Source organism: Suricata suricatta, chromosome 3, assembly GCF_006229205.1.
Source record: "Suricata suricatta isolate VVHF042 chromosome 3, meerkat_22Aug2017_6uvM2_HiC, whole genome shotgun sequence".
NCBI lineage: Eukaryota > Metazoa > Chordata > Mammalia > Carnivora > Herpestidae > Suricata > Suricata suricatta.
In genome coordinates, this window is record NC_043702.1 from 86612522 (window position 1) to 86639507 (window position 26986).

The 26986-nt window shown below is 36.4% G+C and overlaps 1 long non-coding RNA gene across 1 annotated transcript in view; it reads left to right on the forward strand.

The window, feature by feature from the left end:
• The first annotated feature begins 304 nt into the window (after positions 1–304).
• LOC115286520 overlaps positions 305–26986 on the forward strand; it is a 74667-nt gene continuing 47985 nt past the window's right edge. Inside the window, exons 1-2 of the long non-coding RNA XR_003906106.1 lie at positions 305–445; positions 1253–1314. This is a non-coding gene — a long non-coding RNA (uncharacterized LOC115286520). The remainder of the gene's footprint in view (positions 446–1252; positions 1315–26986) is intronic.

A 26986-nucleotide genomic window follows, 5' to 3' on the forward strand; every position in this document is an offset into this window, starting at 1 on the left:
TGTTTGTATATATATATGTTCTTAAACGTATTTAGTGTGGCTGTTGTAAAGTTTTAAGCTGTTTTGAGAACACAGACAGTCCTTTTGCAGACCACCTCCCATTTGTTGCCTTCATAATTTATCAGACAAAAGGAGAGCCATAGATTCTTAGAGTGAATGAGAACTTAATCTAATGATACTCCATCTAAGGCATAGTAGCTTTAACAACATTTATTGTATTCAACAAATATTCACTGAGTGTCCTCTCTGTACCTTAAAACAGTTCTCAAATGCCTTCTCTTGGAACATTCGTTCTAGTAGGAGAAACACAATCAACAAGTTAACAGTAAATAAACAAGGGCAATGGCAACATGGTAATGAGATCAAGGTTACTCCTCTGAGAAAAAAGAAGCCTCTTATCGCTATGGCTCAGCACTAACACTACCTCCTCAGAAGGAAGATGAAGGTAAGAGCACTCCAAGCTAAGAGAACTGCAACTAAAAACTCCATGAGTCAGAAATGAGACATAGGGGAAAATAGCATCAAGTGCTAAGACATCATCTTGGCGTGGCTTAAAAATGCTCCATCTGGCCTGATCAAGAGAAAATCCTTCCTATAGGAAAATGTGTCTTCCTTTACCACCTTCCAGTTGTTTCTAGTTTAGTGTTTTAGAATTGTGCAGTAATTTAAGTCTAACCCTTCTAATGTTTGTCTTTTTATTTTTTTTAATTTTTAAAAATGTTAAGTTTATTTATTTTGAGAGAGAGGAGAGCAAGAATGAGCATGGGAGGGGCAGAGAGAGGAGGAGACAGAGAGAATCCCAAGCAGGCCAGCAATGTCAGCACAGAGCCCTATGGGGGGCTGGAGCCTATGACTCTGATCGTGACCTTAGCCGAAACCAAGAATCAGATGTTTAACTGAACTAGCCACCCAGGTACCTCAGTGTTTGTCTTTCTAATACCAAACTTCCTCATTTCTTCTCAATATTGCAAGGCAGTATAACAGGAAGTGATTTGGCTTTATTGTTAGATAAACACCACCTCTGATATATATTAGTTTGGTAGTCTTAGGAGAATTACATAATCTTTCTTAGCTCCAATATTCTCTTTGGTAAAGTAAGGAAAATCGGTCCCAGCTTCAGGGGATATTGTGAGGATCAAATGAGAGAATTTTGTAAAGTACAAAGATAGCACCAGGCACACAACGTGTGTTAAATGAAAAATGGTTGTAATGATAACAGTCGTTACATTCTTTCACCCTTGTTTTATGGCAGCTCTCCCGTTTGTCAAGGTTGCTTTGAAACCACAGGTTCCAGAATGAAATACAGAACTCCAGGTAGGGTTCATTGAGGTCATCGATTAAGAACTATTGCATTCTCTGTTCTTTATACTTGACTCTTATAATTGAAGGCTACAGTGCTTTAAATGTTTTTGGCAAGGACAGTAAAACCTTTGTGAGCATAATTCGATCTGGAAACATGTTTGTAATCCAGAGCACTCATATACCAAAGCGAATTATAAGAACCATCAGCTCAGTTGTGATCATGTTTCGTTTGATGTCACATACTACTCATTGCAAGACATCACTCATTTGTCAAGTTAAAATTTATTAGAAATGTTTGTTTATCTTGCAGAACATTCACAGAACAAGTTACCTGTAATCCAAGTATAGCATACTTATATTGTCCTCACTGTGAACAAACATTTTGATGTTGTTTGCATATGCTTGCCTTTCTTCTCCTTTTATGAACTGGGAGTTAGATTTCTTTTTATTATTATTATTATTATTATTATTATTATTATTATTTATTTGAGAGAGAGAGAGCAAGAGAGCACACATGAGTGGGGAGGAAGAGCAAAGGGAAAGAGCAAAAGAATATGAAGAAGGCACCGCACTCAGTGTGGAGCCTGAAACAGGGCTCAATCCCACATCCCTGGAATCATGACCTGGAATGAAATCAAGAGCTGGATGCTCAACTGACTGAGTCACCCAAGCACCACTAGAGATTTAGATTTCTTAAACCTAGATCAGAGGCAACATAAGACAGAGGACAAAATACTGGCCTTGTGGCCGTATCTGGCTTTCAATGATGGCTTTCTACCTGTCTGAACTGGAGCAAGTTGCTGAAGAATTCTGAGCATTTTTCTCATTTGTTCAACATGGATATTAATAATTACTCTGTATGATTTTGGAAAGATTAAACAGGGTAATATATTTAAAATATTAGCATAAAATCTAGGATATAATACTAGATCAATAAATGGTAGCTATCATTAACATTCTATTAAGCTACAATTTGTTAATTTAATTGCTACTCTAAAAAAGTATCTATTTTTTTAGATCCTTATTCTGTAATCTCTATATATGTTTTTCTACCACTTTTGAGTCAGGCATAAATTTTATTAATACTTTACTACATTTATGAGCACATAATTAATGTGACTTTGAAAAGATCAAGATTAAGTGTAATGCCCCAGGATAATCCACAGAGTTTTTCTCTATATATGAACTAATCCACAAGGAGGTGTAGACAGTCAGCGATAGCCAAAGATACCTTTATTCTTTCGAGATGTATAAAGTGTTGATTTATATATAGTCCAGCTTTCCTTGAGTTGATATGTGATTATACAACAGATGGGCTGGGTAGACATCATTGCATAAATTAACTTTATTATCCTTAATTTGTGAAAAATGTTAACAAATTGCTATTTTTAATGACTGCTCTTTTTTTATTATTTATTTGCACAAGTCACACTCTCATTTATTGGAGGTAAAATAGCAATACATATGAATGGTCATTTTCCTGAAATCCCTATGGTCTTGCCATTTGCAACAGTTTCTGTTTATTTCTGACTATGGACAAAGCGGTTCTTTATTACAACGAATTATAGTAAAAGGACATATTCAATAAAGCCTTTCTCATTCTGCTGTGTAAAATCGCATGGTCATATTTTTATGCATTTTCATTTGCTAAATCCCCTATCAGAAGGTATCAAGCCGTACTATTAGATTTTGATGTAATTTATGTCAGTATTTAGAATATCTATAATGACTCTATTGACAAGTAGTGCACTCCGGGACTTTGGGATTTAGTAAATGAGATGGGAAACCCATTCCAATTGTACCATAAAAGATAATCCTAACTTTTACAAATGTGTAAAAGAATCAATTGACGTGAAGTTAAAGGAGTCTAATTTAAATTATATAAATGTTATTATGCAATAGTAATTCCAAATTTTACCCTATCATACCACCTTATCAAGATGACAGCATGCAAAATTCTGTTCTAGGGGAAAAACTGAAAAAATAAAAATTTTGAGAGGGAATATAGTACATTCTTGAATTCAAAATAGAAAAGATGATCACATTAATTCTTTTGTTCATAATTTTTCTTCCTTGTAAAGACTCTTAAGAGATAGTGAAAGTAAATTTATGTTGAAATTAATTTTGAAGACCTTTTTCAATAATAATATATATCTATTTCAATTTTATTTTTTTATTTTTTTAAAATATTTTATTTATTTTTAATACAGAGAGAGACAGAGCATGAGAGGGGGAGGGGCAGAGAGAGAAGGAGACACAGAACCGGAGACAGGCTCCAGGCTCTGAGCTAGCTGTCAGCACAGAGCCTGAAGCGGGGCTCGAACCCACGAACGTGAGATCTGACCTGAGCCGAAGCCGGAGGCTTAACCGACTGAGCCACCCAGGCGCCCCTCTATTTCAATTTTAAATGCAATTCAGTTTTTGAGTTCTGAAATACAGAATGTCATAAGGATTGGTAATTAGGTTTTAAAGGGGAAGATTACTTCAAAGATGTTAATTTTAAAATCTACATGGTTTGCTTTTTGGTCTTGTTTTTATCTTGTCATTTGCAACCATTTCATCAAATTCTTATTTTCTTCTTTAAAATAAAATTTTTAAAAATCAGTAGTACTGCAGATTTAAACTTGAGACCCGATTGCTTTTTATATGTTACCTTATAATCATCATTTTCTCTTAAATTAAAATTAGGTTGAAAGTGGTTTAATAAATAGTTTATAATTATGTCTAAAGATGTTCATAGCATTGCTGGCAAGCAAGCCCATTGCTGTGGCTTATTGGTATTGATATTGATATTCTGATATAATGAGATAATATACACTATATGGTTTAGGGAGAGATGAAACTTCTTTTTCTTTAAGAAGAGGCTCCAGTTTTCCATCAAGGCTAATTTTGGTTGATTTATGTCTCAACTGAATGGTTTTTAATAAAATGTGCTAGAGAACATGAAATCACACAGTGTATTTAAAAGGAAGCCAAAAAGAATTAATATAAGCTTTATTAATTTGAAACTGTATTAGCTTCATTTTTTTAAATCCTTTACTTATTTGAATTAAATAAATTTCAGTTTTGACTTTAATCATTGACTGCCTTAAAATTCATTAAAGAGAACTGTTGGAAGGCTGTGAGTTATAGGTAAAACATGGGATGTGATAATATTTGATAGTTAGGAGTAAATGGGCTTCCTTGAACCTGTAAGGTGAAGAAGCGAGTCACATTCACTGTTGCAATCCTATTCACCCAAAGAGCTGGGCATGCCTAGGTGTGCCATGAAGACTTTATGAACAAGTGAATGAATGAATGCATGAATAAGTGCTAAAAAATACATTCAACAAAATATTGGCATAAAGGGAGCCTTAAATTATCTGAGTGTATATGTGTGTGTACACATTTTTAGAAGCTTGAGAATGATTTTCCAGTCAAAGATGGTGATGTAAGATGATCCTGGACTCACTTTTCTCTAATGGACACACCAGATCTACAGTTACATGCAAAGCAATTTTTCTGAAAGAAATTTAGAAATGATGTGAGCAATGCCTACACATAGGTGATTGAGAAAATACCCACATAAATGTGTGGGAAAAGCTTAGACATACTCCCAGCATACACCTCACCCCTTGCACGGTGACATACTACTGGGAAAAAACTCACAACTCTCAACTTCTCCCTGAGGCATGAACTGTTTGAACCCAACACCTAGCACTTTACCTGATAGTTGAGCTCCCAAAACACCCAGCTTTGAAAGCCAACAGGGCTCACATGCAGCAGACCCACAAGACCGCAGTAAAGAAGGAAACAATACCTAACAGGCTTGTGAGGACTTGCTGTGCTTCTCCCCACAGGGCTCAGCATAGAGGGAGGATATAGAAACCCCCTTCTCAGAGTGTTTCTTTGGAAGAGTCCTATTTGCATACTTTAAAAGCTGCTACCTGAGAGTCCAGCTTCTAACTTAGCACACTCCTAGGAGCTGGGGGCAGTTCTCCCTGGAAGTCAAGGAGGAAGATGTGTGCTATCTCCACATGTTCCTTTCACCTCACCGGTGCCTCCTGGGAAGGAGCTTGTGCACATGTCTGATGCCCTCACTTTTGAAGCCGCGGTCCAGTGGATGCACTCTTTGATTACCTGGCTTTGATAACCTGTGGGGCTTGTGTTTGAAGGTCCCACAGCTCTGCTATAGCAGCAACAAAAAGTAGTTTTTAAGCAGTTACCCCCTCCAAGGCACACTACAGAGGAAACTGATAGAAAGGCCCATTGCCCAGTATTTCCTTGAAAAGATTAATTGAACACTTTAAAAACTGCTGCCTGAAGGTCCTGCTTCCAAGCAGCCTGCATCTATGTGCTGACTGAGAGTCTTGGCACACTCCCAACTACTGAAAGTTATTAAAAATAAAATAGGCTGCTGGGGAACCATAGAGGTGTGAGAAACAACCAAGAGCTGGGGAGACGTTGAATGATAAGGTTCATCTCTTACGCAAGACCACTCCATCAAGACTTGGAAATGTGGCTGTTTTATCTAATATACAGACACCAATACAGAGAGCCAAGGATTGAAGAACCAGAATATGTTCCAGACAAAAGAACCAGGTGATTCTGATAAAGGATTCAAAATAATGGTCATAAAGATGCTCACTGAGGTTGGGAGAACAATTTATAAACAAAACGAGAATTTCAACAAAGACATAGAAAAAATATGAGTACCAAACAAAAATCACAGAACTAAAGAATAGAAGAATTGCACTAAACAATTCAATAGAAGGAGTTCAACAGCATACCAAAAGGAGTATAAGGAATGTAAAATCAAAAATAGGCAGTAGAATTCATCCAATTAGAGCAAAAAGAACAAAGAATTAATAAAACACAAAAATATCTTAAGGGATTTATGGGTCAACATCTAAAGGAACAATATTCATGTTACAGGGGTCCCAGAGAAGAAGAGAGTAAAGGGAACAGAAACCTTATTCAAACAAATAAATTGCATCAAAAATAAATACCTATGAGTAAATTTCACCAACAAGGTGAAATATCTGTACAATGAGAACTATAAGACATTGATGAAAGAAACTGAAGACAAAAAAATAGAAAGGTCTTCCATGCTCATGGATTGGAAGAATTAATATTGTTAAGAAGTCCATACTACCTGAAGTAATCTACAGATTCAATCCAATTCCTATCAAAATTCCAATGGAATTTTTCACAAAAATAGAAAAAAATTGCTAAAATTTGTATGGAACCAAAAGCAACCCTGAATAGCTAAAGCAATTCTGGGAAAGAAGAACAAAACTTGAGGCATCACACTTACTGTTTTCAAACTATATTACAAAGCTGTAGTAATCAAAATAATATAGTATTGGCATAAAAACAGACACATAGATCAATGGAACAGAATAGAGAGCCCAGAGATAAATGAAAGCATAATTGGTCAATTAATTTATGACAAAGAAACTAAGAATATACAATAGGGAAAGGACAGTTTCCTCAATAAAGTGTTGAGAAATTGTACAGCCACATGGAAAATAATGAAACTGGACCACTTACACCATTCAGAAAAAAATCTCAGATGGGTCAAAGCCTTAAACATAACCTAACATCATAAAATTCCTAGAAGAAAACATAGGTGTAAACTCCCTGACATCAGTCTAGACAATGACTTTTGTATCTGACACAAAATTCAAAAGGAACAAAAGAGGAAAAAAAAAGTGGAACCACGCCAAACTAAAAGGCTCTGCACAGCAAAGGAAACTATCAACAAAATGTAAAGGCAATCAACAAAATGTAAAGGCAATCTATTGAATGGAGGAAAATATTTGTGTATTATATATCTGATAAATAGAAAATATCCAAAATACATAAAGAGCTCATACAACTCAATAGGAAAGAAACACAAAAATAACTCAATTAGAAAAATGGCAGAGAAGCTGAAGAGACATTTTTTCTCCAGAGAATAAATACAAATGGCCAACAGAGACATGAAAAAAGGCACAACATTACTCATCATCAGGGAAATGAAAATCAAACCCAAAATACTCCCTCACACCAATTAGAATAGCTATCCTCAAAAAGACAAGGGGTAACAAGTGCTTGCAAATGTGTGGAGGAAAGGTAACACCTGTGCACTGTCAATGGGAATATACACTAGTGCAGCCACACTGGAAAACAGTATGGAGGTTTCTCAAAAAAATAAAAATAGAAATACTGTATTATCCATCCATTTCCCTTCTGGGTATATATCAAAAAGGAGCAAAATCACTATCTCGAAGTTATCTGCACACCCACATTCATTGCAGCATTATTTCAATAGCTAAGTCATGGAAACAAACCTAAGTATCCATGGAAGGATGAATAGATTTTAAAAATGTGATAATATTACACACACACACACACACACACACACACATATATTATCCAGCCATACAAAAGAATGAAACCATGCCATTTCTGACAACATGGACACTGAGGGCATTACGCCAAATGAAGTAATTCTGACAGAGAAGAACAAATACTGTATGATTTCACTTACATGTGGAATTTTATAAAATTGAACTCTTAGAAACCACAGACTGGTGGTTGCCAAAGTTGGGAGTTGAGGGAAATTGATGGAAGTCATCAAAAGGTACAAACTTCCAGTTATAAGACAAATTAGTTCTTGTGACATTAAATATAGTATAGTGACTGTCGTTAACAGTACTGAATCGTATATTTGAAAGTTTCTATAAAAGTAAATCTTGAAAGTTCTCGTCACTAGAAAAAAATTGTAACTATTTGAGGTGATGGATGTTTATTAAACTTATTGTGGTAATCACTTCAGAATATATACATACATCAAATAACTATTGTACACTTTTAAAATAATACAATGTTATTGTCAATTATATCTCAAAAATGGGAAAAATCAGTTTTACTTCTGGTTTTTATTGACACAAAGTCTCAAAAAAGTTAAAATGCTTGAAGATGAAGGGAAGAGATGGGTGAGAATATAACAAAGTCAGACTTAATATTAGCTCACAAGCACTTACGCCATGACATCCTGTACACTTGTCCGTTTCTCTAAGCTTCCTTACAGCCAGTGCAATGAGGGAAACTGTTTCCTAATTCACAGTGTCTTTAGAAAAAACTGTCTGTTCAAGGAAAGCCAAAGTTTTCCTGAAACTTAGACCCAAGAAGAATTTCTCCCATGAGTCCTTAAATAGAATTCTCTGACCTTAAATGTGCTCTATTCAGATGGAATGTTTTGTGGTGTTATTTCTCATGGTAAATATAACATGGCAACACAACAAACGTAATTTATTTGAAATTGGTCTAGATGTGCTATGAATTTATACTTTTATTTTTGATTAATTAAATGTCCAGAGCAGGGGTTTTCCCATGTGTCCTGCAGAATCCAAGAGATCCACGTAATTGTCTTAGAAGCTTCCTTCAGAGAAACTAGGCATGGAGCTAGTTGAAGTGGAAACAATACAGGCAAGAGACAGTGGGGTTCTTGTGTAAAATTTAAGAAGTGCTTTCATTTAAAAAAATGGAAAATCACTGGTCTATAGAAACATTAGACTTTCAGGGAGTCATTCTGAAATTTTTGCAAAACTCAATTCCATTTTTTAAAATATAAAATGAGGAGTCAAACATTTAAAGCTCTGTCTATGATAAGATCAGATAGGTTGCAGTGCTAATTAAAAACAGAGCTACGTATTTGTCAGTTCGATTGTAGACAAAGTGATCATCCTCTTAGAAAATCAATGACCCTAACTGAAATACATTCCAAATTGGTGGGGTGATGTTTTTATAAATGAATTCATCTGCTGAGACCAAAAAAATCATACATTAAAAGAACCTATAAATTTTAAAAAAGGGAAACCAGTGACCAATTACTTATTCATATTTGTTAAGCAAAATCTACTTTGTAGACTAAGACATTGAGAGAACAGTGGTATACTTTTGAAGCATTTGTTAATGCCGTGTTCTTCTGAGCTGAAACTGCACATTAAAATGTCTGTGTGAAAGACAAAAGAATATATAGGTAATGGGAGTGCCTGGCTGGCTCAGCCGGTAGAGCATATGACTCTTGAGATTGGGTTGTTGAGTCCAAGCGCCATGTTGAGTGTAGATTTTAATTTAAAAGCAGTAACCAGTATGCCAAAGTGGCATATTTAAAAATAAAATAGTATACAGGAAACAAGAAGGGAGTTTGATGTTTAAATAGTGAAAGTTTATAAAATATAGACATGTATTTGTATACATGTAAACATGCATGCATATGCATAGACCCATGCATAAAATGTATTATTTTAAATGAATTCATTCCCAAATCTTGAAAAGATAAAGAAGGTAGTAACAACAATCTACAGATACTGCCAATGAGAAGCATTTACTCTTTCACACACTGGTACACTCCTGATTTTCCTATGTAGATATCTATTTTATAGAGTTGACATTTTCTTTTTAACACTATTTTTTAACTATTTTCTTTTATATTAAATATTTATGAACATAATTTTAGTGGCTGCATAGTATACTATGCCATGACTATAACATAATTTATTGAATAATTCCTTTTTTGTGTGAAATTAAGCTTCTATGATTTTTTAATGTTCATAAAAATGCCATTTAAGGATTTTTTAAAAGTACTTAGAGGCATTTTTGTGTTCCTGACTGTTTTTATGCAATGCTTTCTGAAAGCAAAAATACCAGAATGTAAACCAAAAGTATTTATTGGTCATTTTTAGATATATCATTCAGTTAATTTCTGGGAAACTAATGTTTTATAACACACCCGCAATGCAGCACTCATCTCACTGCATGCACACCAGCATTGAATGTTACCACTGTTAGTTTGCAGATAAAAAAAAGGGGGTGAGTAATTTGTCTCTATGATCACAAGTAAGATTAAATATACTTTCAGGGGCCCCTGGCTGGCTCAGTCGGTTGAGCATCTGGCTTTGGCTCAGGTCATGATCTCACGGTTCGGTTCGTGGGTTTGAGCCCTGCCTCAGTCTGACAGCTAGCTCAGAGCCTGGAGCCTTACTTCAGATTCTGTGTCTCCCTCTCTCTCTGACTCTCCCCTGCTCATGCTGTCTCTCTCTCTCTCAAAAATAAATAAAACATTAAAAAAGTAAAAAAAATATATACTTTCAAATTATATTATTCAGTTCGAACTTCTGTGAACTGCATGATCATTTACCCATTTATATATTTGACTCAATGCTTATCTGGTCATGAGTTTCTGGTTGTTTTAAACAGTAATTTGGAATTAATGATTAATATATTTTAAAAGGATTGGAGAAATATTTTGAAGATGGCACTTTGAATTAGGTTTAAAAGAAATATAGTAATATAGTTTCCATTGCATCAAGATAGCGTAACTTTTATAACTTCTACATTTTTATGATCTAACACGTGGGTAAATGAATATCTTGAGCTATTCCTCTATCATCTTCCAATTTCAATAACAAAATTCTAAAAGAGTAATAAATACTTTTAACATGATTACAATTTTTGTAGAATGTACTAAACTGCATAACATTTGCATTCAAAGTTTTAAAACTCTGTTAGTACTGACTTTCTGTACTTGTCTCTCCTCATTTCAAAAAATACTCTTGGAATAAAGCGTATCATGAATTGTGGCTTTCCCTAGATGAGGTCCAATTTATTCATTTATAGGAATTGGCTCAAGAGAATAAAACAGAAGCATAATTAAGGTATTGGCTACACCAGAACATCTGTATCTATAGAATAAAATATTTGAGCTGTTATCCATGAAGTTGGCATGAATACCCAAATGCTTTTTTTTTTAAATCCAAGATACAGTCAGTGATTACAAAAATGTATATGGTGAATGAAATGTATCAGTGAATGAAAAAAATGTATATGGTTAGATAAACAGCCAATACTTTGCATCTTTGAAAATCCAGTTCAATGTCTTATTTGAAAAATTATTAAAGAAGTAGTACAATATAGTGGCTAAAATTATGATTCAAAGTCAAGTTCCTACAAGAAGTGACTGTGGAAGCTTAGAGAAATTATGTAATATCTTTTGGCCTCAGTTCCACAGGGTCAGTAATCTACTCAGAGTTGTTGTTTTATATCCTCATGCAAATGAGTTTATTCTCTACAAATGAGGTCACAGTAAAAACCAACCATTTACTTTAATGTTCCATAATAAAAGAATATTGAAATGTTCTCAAAAATGCATCATCAGAATAAGCAAGTTCTTGGGGCACCTGGTTAGCTCACTTGGTTGAGTACCGGCCTCTTGATTTTGGCTCAGGTCATGATCTCATGGTTTGAGGATTGAGTTCTGCTTGGGATTCTTTCTCTCCTTCTCATTTTGTACCCCACCACCCACCTGTGTACTCTTTCAAAATAAATAAGTAAGCTTAAGAAAACAGCAAGTTCTTTGGAAGAGAGTATTCATGTTATGTCACATATAAGTTTAGTTAATTTTACCAAGGTGAAAATAGATGCACTCTCTTTGCTAGAATTTCATAACTTATATATTTCACATATGAAATATAAGTGTGACGTGTCAGTATATGTGTATATGCTTTCAGTTAGATGGAGGTGGAAGATATTTTGCCTTTTATTTCCTAGTTTATTATAATCCCATGTATATTATATACTCCTTGAGACCAGAATTTTTTTCCAGATCAGAACAGAGTTTCCTAGCATGTCCATTAAACCTAGCTGAGGAACACAGAGTTAAGAATGGGCTTGTATTGATTAATAAAGAAAACTCTAGCCCTAAATGAAAAGTCTTAGCAGCATTTCCTGAACTGGTAGTGAGTTCTATCAATTCTCTATCACCAGTTATAGTACTTCATAAAACATGGTAGTTGGGAGAAGGAAGTAGGTCATATTACTTTATATTCTCTGAGGACTTGTAATTTTAGAGCATCTTTCTAGAACTAGTACTATCTACAGCATTCCTCTGAAGCTTCAACTTATGCTGATCTTGTCCAACCCACCTTAATTTGTTTCAAATAAAACAGACCCTTTGAAAGAATAGCTTATGAGAGCAAAAAGGATTAATTATACCAGCAATTCAAAATGTGCTACCTTCTAAATCAGTGAATCTCTTTGTCTTGATTATTTTAACAAGGCTTTCTTCATTTACATAACTTTCTTCTTCCTGCTGTCAGTCCAATTACCTTATTTTCTTGTTTTATGACTCAGCTAATAGGTACATCATTTATAATTTATGTAACAAGCTCCTCTTTTCGATTTTATCTGTTGTTGTATTCATCTCCCTTTTCCTTAAATGTGATTTGGAAATCAGGTATTTTTAATGAAATTGTTGCTTTCCTATTAATATGACACATTGGAATTCTCACTCAATAAAATCTGAGGCCACTGAGACCATTGTATTAGTGCTGCCATTTAAATTTGACTCATTTTAAAAATTAATAGCAGGACTGAATTTCAGGCTGTAGTCTTGTATTTGTAATTTCATGTTTACCCGGAAAAAAAAAAAAAGCTGAAAAGTGAATGGCCTGAGAAACACTATGTTAGCAAAAGAAAAGATATTCTGGGGCGCTTGGGTGGGTCAGTCGGTTGGGCATCTGGCTTCGGCTCAGGTCATGATCTCACGGTTCGTGAGTTCTAGCCCCGCGTCAGGCTCTGTGCTGACAGCTAGCTCAGAGCCTGGAGCCTGCTTCAGGTTCTGTGTCTCCCTCTCTCTCTGACCCTCCCTTGCTCGCACTGTCTCTCTCTGTCTCTCAAAAATAAATAAAAGACATAAAAAGGAAAAAGACAAAGAAAAGAAAAGATATTCTAATTTCCAAGAGCAGACTAGCTCTGTGCAGGGCAGGTAACTCAGCTCCTCATTTCAAGATCTGTCACACTCTGGGCTGCCTGCGACTGGTTGAGAAGACCATTTAATAAATGAGTTGTCAAAGTGAGTTCAATGAACTTTAAATGAAAGGACATGAGAATGGATTTCCTAGGGCGAGTTCATCCCATGTCACCAGGACAAGAGCTGTCCCCAGGAGTGAATTATGATAAGTAGAAAGTGGCTTTCTAAGGAGGGGTTGTGCATGTGTGCTGAGGAATGGAACTCCGTGATTAGTCTCATAGAGTGCCATGCCCACTGGCACGTTCCTTCCTAGAACTCCTGCACTTGGAGAAATCACTCTCTACTTGATGACTACCCATAGCAGATACTCAAAAGTGTATTCAAATGAATCCAATAAATGTATTTAATTTGGACCCTAACATTCTCTGAAGTCAAAACTATTGGTTTTCTTTCCCATTTTTTAACACTTGGTTTGGCATTATGCACCCTGAGGAAAGCATATCACTGAATTAAGAATTAAGAAACTGGAGACAAGTGTAATAAAAATGTTTTTCCTTTTCAAATTCTATCTTACTGAATGAAAAGAGGAAAAAAACCTGAATAAAACATACATAAGTCATATTTTCACAAAGGAACTGCCTAGTTAAACTGAAGGCAGGTCATAACAAAATGCAGAATTGTGCAAGAGACTAGGAGCTGAAAATTTCTGGTCTTCTCAGTAGCTTTTCTCAAAAAACTTTTGTGATAAGTCCATCTGTCAGCAGAATCAAAATAAAAAATAAGGACTGTATGAGGATTAATAATTTATATAGCAATTAAGTTAATGATACATTATAAAACAGTTTTGTTATAAGTTTTATGAGAAAATGTCTTTCTCTGACCGTTGAGAAAAAAAAATATTGTACAACATAGCATTCAAATACTTTTAATATTTTTTCAAGTAGACAGAAAAATGTTTTTGTCTTTATAACTGCTTGTAATTCTGCATCAATTTCTAAATTTAAATAATTCTAAAAATTAAAGTAGACTTTTATTTGGATCTTTCTTTTCCCAACTGCTGTAAGCAGTCTACACCATGAGGTAGGGAGATATAGAAAAGGCTTTTTCTGTAAAGTAAAAGTTCTAATGACAAGGAAATCTGCTATTTGAGATCTGCATTAGTCTAGATTGCTCCAATGCTGCTGCTTTCATTTTATTTCCTCCTCTCGGATTATATATGTCAATGGTTTCTAAAACTTTTTCCTTTCACATATTTATGGGAGAATGGGAATGTACAGAGGGAGGATTTGCTGTCTGTATGGGTGTAGCCCATCTGTCTGTGGGAATCATATTATGCTATTGTGAAATACAAATATGTGTCTGATGATATATTTATAGGTAGGACAAATAATCTTTTACTCTTCCATGTTTAATTTTGAGAAAGCGTCTGAAATTTTGTCAAGAATATCTTTGCTTTTGAGGCACCTGGGTGGCTCAGTTGGTTAAGCCTCTGACTCTTGATGACTGCTTAGGCCATGATCTCACAGATCGGGAATTCCAGTGTTGAGTCCATCTCCATGCTGACCATGAGGAGCCTGCTTGGGATTCTTTCTCCTTTCTCTCTCTGCCCCTCCTCTGCTCATGTTCACTAGCTCTCTTCCTCTCTCAAAAATAAATACATAAACGTAAGAAAAAATAGTATCTTTTGGGGTTCGATTTCAACTCTGACACTTACTTGCTTGGTAATCCTGAGGAATCATTTAAAATCTCTGAGCTTTATTTTCTGTATCTGTAAACTGGAGATAAGAATACCTGTCCTGAATGAGGCCTTGAAGATTATTGGACATCAACACCTAGCATAATGCATAGTAGTATCAAAGAAATGCTTTACAAATGGTAGTTTTCATTATTATTTGTGGTGGTGTCTCTTAAATGTTTTCTCTAAGTTTTTTTTTTAATGTTTCTTTATTTTGAGAGAGAGAGAAAGAGCATGAGTGGGCAGAGAGACAGAGAGATACAGTCCTAAGCAGGCTCCACATAGAGGCCAATGCAGGGCTCAATCTCACAAACTGTGAGATCATGACCTGAGCCAAAATTAAGAGTCTGACACCTAACTGACTGACCGACCCAGGTGCCCCATAAATGTTTATTTAGTTTTGAGAGACAGAGAAGGGGGTGGGCACAGAGAGAGGGTGACAAAAGATCTGAAGCAGGTTCTGTGCTGACAACAGAGAACCTGATGTGGGGCTTGAACCCACGAGCTATGAGATTATGACCTGAGCTGAAGTTGGACACTTAACCGACTGAGCCACCTAGGTGCCGCTGTGGTAGTATTTTTAAAGGAAAATCTTTAACACATTAAAGTCATCAACTAGCTGGACTACTTCCCCCCGTGAAGTTTCCTCCGCTTGTTAGCAGTCAGCATAGTGATTAAGCATTCATAACCTGACTTACATAGTTTGGATTCAAATTATGGTTCTGTCACCTACTATTGTGTGCTCTTGGAGAAATTCTTAATCAGTTTTGTGCTTCACCTTGAAAGTGAGAATGCTTGAGTTCCTATCACCTTATTTGATGGTTGCAGTAATTAATGAGATAGAACAAATTAATAATCAATAAAAGTACTTCCTAAAAAATACATCCCTGCTAGAATGTAGGCCATAGGAGATCAGGTGTCTTATCTGTCTCGTTTACTATATCTCCGCCATCTAACTGGTGCCAGCACGTTCAGTACATGACAATTTGATGAGTGAAGAGATAGTGCCACTCACACAAAACGGCCATTGTCTGAGTTAGCATTCTTCACATGTTCTTTCCTCCGGATCTGTGTGTTCTCCTCACCATCATCTTTACACTCAATTCCCAGCTTCCTACTCTTGCCTCTGAAAAGCCCCTCAACTAAAATGTTCTCTTTTTTCCTCTCCACTCTAAATTAACCAGTTCTTTGAGTTCCATATGAAGTAGAGCCTTCCTAAAGAAGCCAACCTTCTAAAGTTTCTGATCCCATAGTTTGTATCTTGGATTTTGAACTCTGATTGTGTTCACTTTATATTTTGTGTATTTTTGTTAACTTCCTTTGCCTAAAGTATGGTGTTGGGAGATGGAGAAAAACTTTGTCAACTTTGTACCAATGACTTGGTTCATGTATTAGTTTTCTGTTGCTGTTATACCAAATTAACACAAAGCTGGTCCCTTTAAACAAAATGAAGTATTTTTATTACAGTTTAGGAGTTCAGATATCTGAAATGGGTCTCACTGGGCTAAAATCAAGGAGTCAGTTAAGGCCATGTTCCTTTCTGAAGGCTCTAGGAAAAAGCTAATTTTCTTTCTTTTTCCAGCCTCTAGAGGCTTCCCTCATTCCATGGTTCCTGGCCCCTTTCCATCTTCAAACCTAGAAATGGGCAGTTATGTCTTTCTTACATCATATCACTCTGATATGGTATCACTCTTGCATGTTTTAGGACACTTGTGATTACTTTGAGCTCACCTGGATAATCTAGGATAATCTCTGTGATATAAGATCCCCTAATTAGCAATCTTCATTCCATCTACTACCATAATTTTAATGTCTATCCCATGTAACCTAATGTATTCAGAGATTCTTAGAATTAGGGTGTGGACATTTTTGATAGATCATCATTCTGCCTACTGTAGTTATCCTTAAGATTCTTCTTTATAGTTATCTAGGACTACCTGACTGAAAGCTTAGTTCTGCCACATTTCTGGCACTAGATTGTTCATTTGTTAGGAATAATTTGGCCCCCCAAAATTCTAGCATTGAAACAACTCAAACAGAGATCTTATTTTGTTTCTTTGACCAAGGCCTCACCTGGTAGCCAATTTCTCACACTGGTGGCACTATTTTAATTCTCCTAGTCTATGTTTGTGCCTAATATCTTTAAGACTAACCATTCCCTTGTTCTAAAGTTTTCCTCCTCAGAGTGAGTTCTACCTTTACTCTGTCAGTTGTGATTGGGACTCTAATTCATGTGACTTCTGTATATGACTATTTTCAAACTCCTAGTTACTTTGTTCCTAAGTATCTGTCAGGGCATGAATAATATCATGTGCTCATATTTTCTGAAGTGAACCACCTGCTTTGATTAGTATCTCCTTTATTACTGTGTCCCAAATTCTAGCCACAGATATTTTGTATTATGGTACCTACCAATTTTGATTAGTGAGTCCATCTGAACTTAATAAATTCCTCACCTCCCAGATGAGTCATTGCTGTGTTTTTTTGTTTATTTGTTTGTTGTTTGTTTGTTTCTGCTTTTGTTTTGTGGTAGAGGGGAACATCTTTAAAACTCTTACTTTAAACAAAATCTTTATTTTGGGGCCATTTGTATTATCTGTCTCTTCTAATTTAAAGTTTCTTCCTTTGATTCTGCTTTAGTAACAAATTTTCACACACTCTCTATCCCCAGGTTCAGGAGTACTAGTAAAGCAGGAGGGGAATCTGGTGCACACGATTTAAGGGAAACTTCCCTGACAGGATCATGCAATTGCGAGGTCAGCCTTTTCACTCCCTGAGAATGTCTCCTTAAATTTTGCATTTAAGCTCTTCTCTTGCTTATGCTAGTCTAGGCTAATGCTTCACTTTCAATTTTAATCACATTTATTATTAACTCTTTACTATCTCTACTCACTGCCTCCTCTGTCATCATAGGGGCAGGAAAAAAGTTGCGTTGTACCCCACAAAAGGAGTCGTCCCCTAGAGTGTGCTTCCAGCGGGCTGACCTGTCAACCCTGCACTCTCACCGTGACTTGTCAGCCCCAGCTTCTTCTGCCATCAAGTATCACCGTCATCTTCTCACATCACAAGCCATCACTCCTGACGTCTCCAACGTGATCTTCCAACCCCAGTTCTCCTACTATGACCTTTCATTTCTGCCTCCTCCCCCTATGACTTTCATGTTTTTCTGTTAAACCATTTTCTGCACTTTCTTTAGGGATTTTCCTTGCTGCCACTGAAATTATATTGTGCTACTTCTTTTAGGTTTTTTTTTGTTTTTTTAAATTTTTTTACTGGACTTGAGATTTCATGGGTAGGAGAAGTAAGAAAAACTACCATCAATTTTAATTCTCCCAGAACTTGGAAAGTCAGGATGGAAAGCGGTTCTTCCTATACCTGCCTTCATCTAAGTAACTTCCTCCATCCTATGCTATAATAAATCTCCCTCTTAAGGGTCCCTGCTGTACTAAACTTCTATAGTGCCCTCCATTTTTCTGTCACTTTTTATTCTTCTCCTGACATTAATTTGCTCTAATGAAACTCTTTGGGCTTTTGTGCTTATAGAATTATTTACACAGGACAGAGACCCAATATGCTGCCTGTCTATGAGATTTTCTCCAGGGTCATGACGTCCTAAATTTTACATTAGTTTCTTTTTTTTTTTTTTTTTACTGTGATAAAAAGTAGATACTTTTATTTAGGGCAATTGGTAGTGTAAGGATAGTAGCCTACTTTTTTTTTCACTTTAGGATCATTTTAATTATTTTTATTATCATGGAAATATTTCAGTTATTGACCATTTATATCTAATTCAAATCCTTCAAATTTGCCTTCTCTCAAGAAACTCAAATTGATTTATTTGGTGGTGGGGAGGTACCTGGGTGGCTCAGTTGGTTAAGCATCTGACTTCGACTCTGGTCATGATCTCACGGTTCATGGGTCTGAGCCCCGTGTCAGGCTCTATGCTGACAGCTCAGAGCTTGGAGGATGATTCGGATTCTCCTCATGTCTCCCTCTCTCTTTACCTTTTCCTTGCTCGTGCTCTCTCTTTGTCTTTCAAAAATAAATAAAGGTTAAAAGTTTTTAATTGGTTTATTTTACTCTAACATTAAATGTCATAAGTTAACCCCATAGTAACCCATAAATATTGTTGCTTCATTAGTAAAAGCAAAGGTACTCATTAATATATCCCCCCAAAGTTTTTTTTTTAATTTCCCTTGTTTGCATAATTTGAATGTTGAGCCTATGGCCATGAACTGACAGGACCTGATTTCATAGATTCTTAATTTTTTGGTCATGTCAGTTCTTAAGTGACATTAAAGCAACATAATTTTTCTAAAATTTCTAGAGAGAAAAAAAGGGCATACAGAATTGTCTTACTTCAAAATTCCTTAGGTATTTTTACAGTCGCAAAAAAAGGGGGGTGGGAGGGAGAAGAAAAAAGAAATAACAATGCTCTTGTTGGGGAAAAAAGATCTTGCATATTCAGAGATGCTTCTAAAAATGCTCAGAATAAGAAAATTACATTTGACAGTACCTTTTTAAAGGTTTTCTCTTTTTGATGCTGTTTCAAGTGTTTTGGGAGAAACTTTCAATTAAATGTTACTTGATATGGAACACTTTTACATCTGTCAGAGTTCAGTCAGAGAAGCATGGCTACTGAATGTGAAGGGACTAAATGACTTGGAATAAGATATTGCATAAGATGGGAGAAGCTGGGAACACTACAGTCTGGATGGTGTATTTAAAGAATTAAAGGGAAGGTCATTAGCCCATCTTTTTGAAAAACCAGTTCAGGTGAATGACTACACTTTCAGCAAAATCCAAAGAGCCAAATACACCCAGTGGCCAAAGATGGATGACAAAAGCAGAGCTCATGCAGAGGTCTTTGGAATTTTGCCTCTGTTGGTATTATTTGTGTGTGTCCTCAGCCAAGCATCTGGGGTGAGCTGGGGCTCCTGCTGGCCAGCAGAAGGGAGAAAAACAGATGGGACATATAAGAAAAGCAGCATTTGTCTGTCATTGCATCTGACTGCAAACACCCTCTGAGAACAATGGCCGTAGCTTCATGTGCACTGCTCAGAACTTATGCACATTCCTCTTTTGGCCAACTCTTGCCTAGGTGCACAAGGGAAAGAGGGTCTAGGCAAATGTGGTCTGAGAACCTGGTTAAAGGACACCATCTCACACACCTTCCCTATCCCTCTCTAGTCCTTTTTGTCTGGAGAGTACACCCGGGAGCAGGGACAGCAGACACTGCCAAGTGCACTGGCAGAAGCTGTGGGTTGACTGGAAGGCACCAGCAGAAGTTGAACCTGTGATTACTTTTAGAGACAATGTAAATTGAACCCAAATATCTTGAATTTATACATAATTTAATGAAACAATTTACTCATTTTTGCCACTTACTTTCTGTGTGACATCAAGTTACTCTGTAAATTCTCTGTATCTTAGTTTTACTTTTTAAATATGGACTTAATATTACAACTATCTGTCTTAAGATAGGTTCCCTGGGAGGAGACATTGAGGTGAGTTGTGTGTGAAAGGAATTTATTAGGAAGTATTCCCAGGAAAGCCTGGTGCTGGGGGACAAGGAGGAGGAGAGATAGGAAGGAGGAAAGAAAAGGGAAGAATGAGTTATCAGTCCAGTACAGAAGAGAGTCTGCTTCAGGCCCAGAGGGGATCCTTGATGACAATGGAGGCTTCACCTCAGAGTTGACAAGGGGACAGGGCAACCAGAGAATTTAGCCTCTGCACTGTTAGTCATGGGTTAAGGCTATCCTGGGGGAATCTCTGTAGAACAGGCAAAACAGTCTGGAGACATGAAGGCAGATCTGTGACAAAGGGATACAGATAGGGGCTGTTGATAGTGATCACAGGGAAGCCAGTGTGCAAGAAATCGGTAAGAGGATTTGAGAAAAGATGCTAGAGTGCCTGATATCTGCTATAATACTTGAAAGGATTTTTGCACAGCCTTAATAAAAAAAAACTATAAATATTTATTTAAAATACATAGAAAGTTAGCTAACACAGTAAACATCGACCATGTGTGGCCAGTGGTAACAGCAGCAAAGGTAGAGGCATTGTTGAATGGAGGGCATCCCACATAAGCGACCTCATGTCATGTTAGGTGAGGAAATTATCATTGACAAGACTGGCATTGGCAAAACTAGGAGTGAGGTTGGTAAAGGTATGCGTACTCAATGAAAATGTGACTCTCATGAGGGCAAAGTCGATTCTGGCCCTGCAAGTTATCAAAATATTCAAAATATGCCATAGAGCTATTGTAATTTAAACAGTCTAGTGTTGCCGTGGGAATTGACAAATAGATAAATGGAACACAATACACTGCAAGGCAGACCAGAACATGTATAGCCATAAATCCCATGAGAAAGGAAGTACTTTGAAATGATAAAGAGAGGGTGGTATTCCATAAATGGTGTTGGAATTATTGAGAGTCCATTTGCAAGTAAAAATTTAATTTTGGTTTTTATTTCACACAATGTATGGAAATAAATCTCAAATGAAGCTGTGATAAAGATATTTAAGGCATTCAAACAAAATATAAGATTCTTGTAATGAGGTCTTCCAGAATGTAACAAAAATCCAGACATCATCATAAAAATTCATGGCAGATTTTAACTATTTGTTTTTAAACAAAGAACAAAATAACATTCTGGTATAAACTATTTGGAACATATGTAGTGGAAAGAGGACTAATATCAAAATGTATCATGGAGGGTTCCTGCACCACTCACAAGCAGGGGAATTAACTCATAGTCAATGCGGAGGACAGAACCAGGCCCCTCCAAACCAGAGAGCCTATTTGGGAAATTGAGAGTAATCTGGAGCAACCCTTCCCCACAAACTCCCGCTGCCTCATCACCACCCAGACAAGGGAGCTGAGGCATAGCGCCATCCGTAAGGAGAGGGTCTTTCATCCCCATTTGACCAGAAGGGATGGAGACAGATCTGTGCAGCCTACTGATGTGGAAGCCTAGAAGAAGGCAGGAAGAGCCAATAATTTGCAAAGAAAACCAGAGGCCCTGATCAGCCTGGGGACTTGGAGTATATGTTGGTTTGAGTTAAGACAACAAAGAGCCTTAGAACTTCTCCTGGTGCACCCAGGCAGGGAATCTAATTTATAAGCCTGATAATTGCTAAATACAGTCTTCAGCCTATTTGTTCAAGGAACATAACCAGAGCACCCAGAAAACTACAGAATCCTTTCAACAGCCCTATGTATGTGTGGCACTAGAACAGAGAGCACAAGCTGTGGTTTCTTCCTGACTGCAGAGCAGACTGGTGGACTCACTTACCTAGAAATTTAGTACACACTCTGGCCTAATTTGGGTTCCCAAACAAAGGGGTGTATGAGCCCTGGGTCCCATCCTGCTGCCCCACCAGAGCAGGGAAGACCAATTCATAACCCCATCTATTACTGAATACAATAGTCCTGACCATCTGGTAAACTTTACCTAAGAATCCAGGTGACCGTGGTGCCCATCCTACATCATTTGGGTAAAAGACCAATCCAGGCATCCTGTCTAGGTATTCTCAGTGAAAGGCATCCCCCATCTTCAGAGCCTCACCTGAATTAGATCATAAAAGCAGGTCCACCTGCTCAATCACATTATGGAACCAAGAAACCCAACCTTAGATGACTAGTGAAGAGCAGTGCCAGCTGTTTGCTTTTAACCTGTAAAGTCTGGAAGAGGAGCCAGACTATCCAAATGCACATAAAGAGATATTTTATTGGAGCATTGCTTTTAGTAATGAGATTTAGAAGTAATCTAAATACCCATTAATCTTTTAATGAAGGAATAGAATGCACTTATCAGTGTAACAAACGCTCTTCTTCATGTACTTACAAAATGATCTCCAAAACATAGTAAGTGTAAAAAAAAACCCTTTAAATATGTTAACTACAAGGTTATTTATTTATAAAAATACAAATAAATTTATTTATCTGCAATGTGTAGAAACATATGCTCTCTGCTTGAAGCCTTCACCAAACTGTTACTGTTTAGAGAAAGAGACAGCTTAGGATCTCAATAATTTTGATGATTTGGAGCTTATAATAAAATTTGATAAATGATGGCTGCTGGTTCAAATTTGTAGGCCAAATAATGTTTGGCTACCACAGTGTTCTGTTTGGTAATTTTTTAAATTGAGCAATCATTAAATGAAACATTATAAGAGTCACATAAGAAATCATGAATGTCAGCCTGTTTTAAAACTCAGATTTGACAAAAAAGAGCAGGGATTCAGTAAGACATGTCATACTTTCAGGCCAACCACAATTCTTTTTGACTTCTTTACTCCATTTTTATGAAAGTGTATTTATTTATTTTGAGACAGAAAGGCAGAGAGTGAGCAGGAGAAGGGCAGAGAGAGAGGGAGACAGAGAATCCCAAGCAGGCTCCGTGCTGTCAGCACAGAGCCAGATGCAGGGCTTGAACCCACGAACTACGAGGTCATGATCTGAGCCGAAACCAAGAATTGGACACTTAACCAACTGAGCCACCCAGGTGCCCCTTTACTCACTTCTTTTATCTGCCTAGCACCTATAGGTTTCGGGGCTATACTTTTTTGATGGATGCTTTTCTTTTATACATAATAACACCAGTATCCATCACAGTGTGCAAGTCACATCATGGAGCTTCAGTGAAAATAAGTAATGAATGAAAAAAATAAGTGAAATCAGTGGCTGTAGAAGTGAATAAAGGCAGCTAGTTAGTTCTTTAGTCTCATTAGCTAAATGTTATCAATAAGCTGAACAACTATAGTTATGATGGAATACTCTAGACCAGATGGAGTTTTAGGAGAAAACCTAATGTAATTACGCTTTCTGAAGTCTCTGTGTAGCAACTCGGTGTAGCAAGTGTTTTCTGTCTAGCTACCTAGAGAATTGTGAGTTACTTGGCTCCTGACTTAGATTAGAACCAATTTGCTAGAAAATCTATAAAGTGAAAGCAATAGATAGTCCTGTGTTAAGCCTAAATGATTAGCTCAGAATCCAAGACCATAATTCCTATTTTCAGAGATGAAATGAAGAGTTTGTCTTATCTTTTCTCATTCTGGGAAATCTTGGGGTTTAACTTGAAAAGCAGATGAATTTGAAATAATTCTATTATTCCACTAATATTCCATAGTCTCGACTGACTTTATAAATACCTTGACAATGGGGTGTTTCCTTTCAGTTAGAGCTAATTGAAAACCCATATGTCTTCTAATTTGCTTGAGATGTTTCTTATATGTAAAGTATAATTGACTTGGGAAATAAATATACAGAAAATCAAGATCCATTCACTAAAATTCAACTTTTATCTGAGCATTTTTAAATCCAGAGAAAGCAACTAAAGCATGTGATGTATATTTTAACATTTTCTTTTGATCTGTCACTTGATCTTTTTCTTTTGAGCTAAATGGCCCAAGCATACACACAGGGAGACTTTCGAGAAAGTGAAGTCTTACTTTTTAATTAGAGCAAATGTGTTAAATGAATATAAAGTAATTTGAATACTGCAGAGACCTCTTAAATCTCAATCAATAAATCTGGTACTACAGCAGGTCTATCTGTGCATCATAGATTTAGTTAAGGTTGGGCTTGAAATACGACAGTGAAATGAATTTGTTATAATGCAATCAAGTGTTTCAGTAATTCATGAGAAAGTAATTCCTCAATGTACATGACTTACTTAATAATTTAAGAGTTTTCAGACTTGATAATAGAACCAATGAGCTCAGATTAAAAAATAAAGAAATTCACTACCTGCTCTAAGTATTGTATTCCTTAAGTTTATTTTAATTATCATACTATTTATTTTGTGGAATAAAAATTTCTTTGTTTAATTGTTTTTTCCTATGTGGTATTTCTATAGACTCCACACAGAAAGTCTTATTTCCTATATAATTAGTAATCAATTTGACTCTGACTACATATATTTTAAATTACATGAAACATGCTGAATTTGGCAACATGCTTTGAGGGAGAAGAGAAAGTTGTATTAATTGTATTAATTTAATCCAAGCTAAATTCTAACTGCAGAGCACTGAAACAGTAAGTGAATTACAAAAGGCTTAAAAAAAGGAAAAAAAAGGCAAGCAGCTATCCAGAGAACCCATACCCAAAGAGTTTTAAAGTGGGGTGTCTGGGTGGCTTAGTCAGTTGAAAGTCCAATTTTGGCTTAGGTGATGATCTAGTGGTTTGTTGAGTTCGAGCCCCGTGTCAGTCTCTGTGCTGACAGCTCAAAGCCTCCTCTAACGGCCATACCACCCTGAATGCACCCAGTCTCATCTGACAGCTCAAAGCCTGGAGCCTGCTTTGGATTCTGTGTCTCTCTGTGTCCTTCCTTCACTCATACTCTCTGTCTCTCTGAAAATACATAAATAAATAAAATATAATAAATAAAATCCTTTCTTTTAAAAAATAAATAAAATAAAGCCATTAGTGTTATACTTTTTTTTTCACCTTTTCTTAATCAAGTCTGAATTTGAGGTCCATAGTGGTTTTCACATAATAGTACAGAAGCCAAAGCAGTCCTCTGGATGCCCTTTCTGTATTCCTTGCATCTTCTCGTGTGGCCTGTGGCTCACCTGTATTTGACCGCAGTGCTTGTTCAAAATGCTTGTTACCAGATATCCCTCAAGACCTAATCAATCACTCATCCATGTCCAGGAATAGATCTGGGAACTTGAAATTTAACAAGTTTCTCAGGTGGTTCTTAAACATACCAGATTTTAGAAGCACTTCATACAAACTTCTCTGATAGCTGAAATCCTTTCAGCAAATTTTAAAGCTTTGAGTCAGGATGTGAGCCAAAGGCATTAGAGATAAATATTGATATATCAAGACTCTTTAATTTTGTGTTTTTATGGGAGTAATGAGGACTTGATGATATCAATGTTACTGAAAAGTTTCAATAATGCTTTACCCCTCGAAAAATGACAATACTATACAAATTCTGGGAGTTTGTGTCTGAGTAAAGATGTGACTGTGAATAAAATGTGAATAGAATGCTTACGTTTATGATTAAATCTTCAGGTTCACAATGTCCTACTTTCAAGGGGCCTGTCATATTACTTACACTTTTTTTTTTAATTTTTTTAATGTTTTATTTATTTTTGATACAGAGAGAGACAGAACATGAGAGGGGGAGGGGCAGAGAGAGAAGGAGACACAGAACCAGAAGCAGGCTCCAGGCTCTGAGCTAGCTGTCAGCACAGAGCCTGACGCGGGGCTCGAACCCATGAAAGTGAGATCTGACCTGAGCCGAAGTCGGAGGCTTAACCGACTGAGCCACCCAGGCGCCCCTCACTTACACTTTTAAATTACTGATCTGTTCACTTTCCAGGTTAAAAATTAAGTCAATGTATTTTCTTTACATCTAGTTATTTATTTTGCTTTCTGTACTTTATAATTAATTGGAAAATATAAGGATTTGGTCTTTTCTACCAAAATAAATGTAAGTAACAGAATAGAGCAGAACAAAAATTCTTATCCTCTGCAAAATTAAATCCATTCAGCAGTATTCTAGTACACAAGCTGTATAAGAATGAGTCATCAGAATATTTTTAGGATCTTTCTTTTATTTTTTAATTTGTAATTTTTGCCCATGCTATTCTTCCTGGAGGTCAGTGGGCTCTAGTTGGCTTGGCTGGGGCTGAGGGAGACAGATTAGTCAATCTTTATTGTCACTAAGTCATTCCTGGCAGCTGCCTCATTCTAGTAGAGGTCTACCAAAAGAAACAACTTCTCATATTCTTCCACAGTCAGTCTGGTTGCCTTTTAACTTCTGAAATCCAGAACACCAGAATCCAGTTCTAAGTGTTTAGAGCCCATAAACACAGAGAGGGAAATATTGAGAAGTTCTATCCAGGTTTTTAATTGACTCATCTATGTTAGTACTGGTAGATCTGTGAATAAGCCAGACAGGGGCATTGCTTTCAGGAAACTTTACAAATAAATGAGATTTGACTTCACAAATATCATTCAATTTATAGCTTTTTGGAGGAAGTATTTTACTGTTAGTTCCTCAAAGCCATGAAACAGCATAGAACAAATGTGTATTGTTAAATGTGTCAGATTACTATGTGTGTTTGCAGTACAATGTCTTTAAAATTATGAAATGGCTCACCAGATATGAAATCCCTGTGCTGCACTCATTAGTTATATGACTTTATTTACT